General features: G+C 45.5%; 1 long non-coding RNA gene across 1 annotated transcript; it reads left to right on the top strand.

The window, feature by feature from the left end:
• The first annotated feature begins 437 nt into the window (after nt 1–437).
• LOC148683572 (uncharacterized) lies at nt 438–3,117 on the top strand. Its single transcript, XR_015947065.1, has 3 exons — nt 438–736; nt 1,980–2,126; nt 3,034–3,117. It is a non-coding gene; the product is annotated as an uncharacterized LOC148683572 (long non-coding RNA).
• Nucleotides 3,118–3,419: the final 302 nt, after the last annotated feature.

The raw sequence follows: 3,419 nt of genomic DNA, 5'->3' as shown, positions 1-3,419 counted from the left end.
TACATAAATAAGTTCTTTATTTTCCTTGGCAGGTCTTGTCCTAGAATCCCTAACAAAAATGCTTCTGGATTTTTTAATATTTTTTTTAGAAATGTCATTTTAAAGATCATTGGCTTTGTGGGAGCCCAGCCCCCACAATTATATTATTGTGGGTGCCCAAGCACCAATGGCCCCCTGGAGTTGGCTCCCATGGAATGTTATCAGAAATCTTATTAGAAAGAAAATGCCTCCTGAAAATAATTGATTCAGCTCCGGCCTATTTATCCACATCAGGCTTTGTTGCTTGGCAACCAGAAATTCAACAAGTAGCGGAAGCCTGGCCTTGAATGGCCTTGCAAAGGACCAGTCCAGTTCGCCACCCCCCTTCATTTTCGAGACCAATGAGAGCCAATCAGATTACATGGAGCTCTGACCAATCCAGGATCAGAATGGAACGATTACACCTTCGTTCACAAGGATGGTGCTTGCAGGGACTGGTGGGACAGAACAGTAGATGGCGCCAGAGCCAATAACCGGCACAGCAAGCTAGTTCCAGTTCTGCCACTGTTCCTCCTGAGTTCTACAAGGGTGAAACTGAGACTGGGGAAGAGGAAGAAGCTGGTCGCTAGCAAGCAAGAAGGGCTGGTCGCTAGCAAGCAAGAAGGCAGGCAGGTGGGAGTTGGCTGAAGGCAGACCGAGCTTGATGGGTGAGACCGGTGGCAAAGCTGCATGCTCCGGCACCAGGGGCAGAGAGCAGGTGTGGGCGTGGCTTGCGGGCATCTCATGGGCATGGCATGCTCCCCACAGGGGCATGGCATGAGTCCCGGGGGCATGGCACCTGGCACAGTTGGGGGTGCGTGCTGCCATGGTACCCCCCCTCCCTGATGGTGCTGGGGGCAGTGCGCTCCCCCGCTCCCCGTTCCTCTTACAGTGGGTGAGGCAGCATCTCATTGACCCTAATGGATCAGCCTTCATTAGAAAGTGGTAGCAAACTGACAAACAGAGCTGTGGTATGATTTCCTTTTTAAAGAAAAGAATGGACTCAACCACTCAATACTGGCTACTTCTCTAAAACACAGAGATAAGAAACTTCTGGGAATCTGCAGCGGGGAGGAGATGACGTCCCCCACCCCCCTGTTGTTCACCCACACTGATCCATCTGCTAAATGAATCCCATCCTTTTCATTCTGGTTTATGACAATGTAATTTTCATGGTCTTTTGACAGCATATATAGAAAAATAATCACCCTCCACCATTCCCAGCAGAAAGACGTAAATGATCTGAATGATGATCTTGATTAGAAGAACATGTTTTTGCGAAGATAGTAGTCATGCAGCTGTCTTGTTTTCTTGAGAGAGGATCATTTGGATAAGCTCCGTACAGTAGCTAGAGTTTATGATGCCAATTTGATTTATTTCCTTAAAAGATTGCGCTTTCCCCATTCGGAATGGGCAGGGTGAGTTGCGATATATGTTTAATGTGTAGATGAAGTAGCTAATTGGATTTGATGGGAGCTGACAATTCCTGTGATCCTCTGCCAGGTCTACCTCCTGTCCGCCAGCTATCTTTGGGGTGGTGGTGGTGTGGAGAGCCATCCCTCAGTGACAGAGCATATGTCCTAAGAAGATAAAAAAAGAGCCTGCTGGATCAATTCAATGACTCATAGAATCATAGATTCATAGAGTTGGAAGAGACCACAAGGGCCATCCAGTCCAGCCCCCTGCCAAGCACGAAACACCATCAAAGCATTCTTGGCATATGCCTGCCAAGCCTCTGCTTAAAGACTTCCAAAGAAGGAGACTCCACCACACCCCTTGGCAGCAAATTCCACTGCTAAACAGCTCTTACTGTCAGGAAGTTCTTCCTAATGTTTAGGTGGAATCTTCTTTCTTGTAGCTTGAATCCATTGCTCCGTGTCCGCTTCTCCCTCTTCCATATGACATCCTTTTATGTATTTGAACATGGCTATCATATCACCCCTTAATCTTCTCTTCTCCAGGCTAAGCATACTCAGCTCCCTAAGCTGTTCCTCATAAAGCATTGTTTCCAGGCCTTTGACCATTTTGGTTGCCCTCCTCTGGACACGTTCCAGCTTGTCAGTATCCTTCTTGAACTGTTGTGCCCAGAACTGGACACAGTACTCCAGGTGAGGTCTGACCAGAGCAGAATACAGTGGTACTATTACTTCCCTTGATCTAGATGCTATACTCCTATTGATGCAGCCCAGAATTGCATTGGCTTTTTTAGCTGCTGCATCACACTGTTGACTCATGTCAAGTTTGTGGTCTACCAAGACTCCTAGATCTTTTTCACATGTACTGCTCTCAAGCCAGGTGTCTCCCATCCTGTATTTGTGCCTTTCATTTTTTTTTTTTTTGCCCAAGTGTAGTGCTTTACATTTCTCCTTGTTAAAATTCATCTTGTTTCCTTTGGCCCAGTTGTCTAATCTGTTAAGGTCATTTTGAAGTGTGATCCTGTCCTCTGGGGTATTAGCCACCCCTCCCAATTTGGTGTCATCTGCAAACTTGCTCAGGATGCCCTCAAGCCCATCAAGTCAAGCATCCTGTTCTCACTGTGGCCAACCAGATGCCCTAATGGAAAACCCGTGAAAAAGCACTCAAAATGTCAAGAAAGGCCAATAAGGGATGTGGCCTGGAGGGGGCTCTATTCTGACTCCAGGCCTGAGGTTCCCCAGCCCTGAGTTAAATGGACATGTTGGGTTGAGAAATAGCTGTACGCGAAGCTCTGGAGATCTTCTGTCGGAGAATAAACACCAGGCTAGATAGCCAATGACTTGACTCATCTTCATTAGAACATCATATTTCAGGGGGAATTCCTTAGCTCAGTGACAAATCTCTTTAGTTCTTACATTTATTTCTTACATTCAAGGATCCAAAGTGGTGTGCATGTTTCTGTCCTCTCCATTTTATCCTCACAACACAGAATCACACTTGCTCATAGAAGATTGCGTTAGATTCTCGCCAGTTTCCTTCTATAAGCTCTATGAGCCCAGCTTTCTCCGATTTCTATTTTCCCCCTTAATTCTTTCTCAGGTGCCAAATAAATCTGCAGACTGTCTGTAAGGGGAAGGTCTTTGCATTATCTTCATTCATCCATGATTGTCATCACTGTTCACTGTTCACTTTGCCAGAGTTTCGCTGAAGAAGAGTTGAAGATATGAACGTCTGTCTTGAAAGAAATACTTAGAGCTGAAAGTTCATTTAACAAAAATGAAGAAAAGAAAAGAAAAAGAAATTAGGTCCCATAACCACAGCGAGAGCTGTCAGGAATCAGCATGAACCACCATATGTTTTAATAATTTGAGCTTTCTTACATGTCTTTGGGGAATAGTGGCCGGGTTTTGATGTGTTTCCTTCCTGGTTCCAAACTCCAGGCTGCTCTCATCAATAAAATATTTGGTCTATATTCACTGCACCTG

This window comes from Zootoca vivipara, chromosome 14, assembly GCF_965207765.1.
Source record: "Zootoca vivipara chromosome 14, rZooViv2.hap1.1, whole genome shotgun sequence".
Lineage (NCBI taxonomy): Eukaryota > Metazoa > Chordata > Lepidosauria > Squamata > Lacertidae > Zootoca > Zootoca vivipara.
Note: the sequence above shows the minus strand (reverse complement) of the source record. Positions and strands in the feature narration are given on the sequence as shown.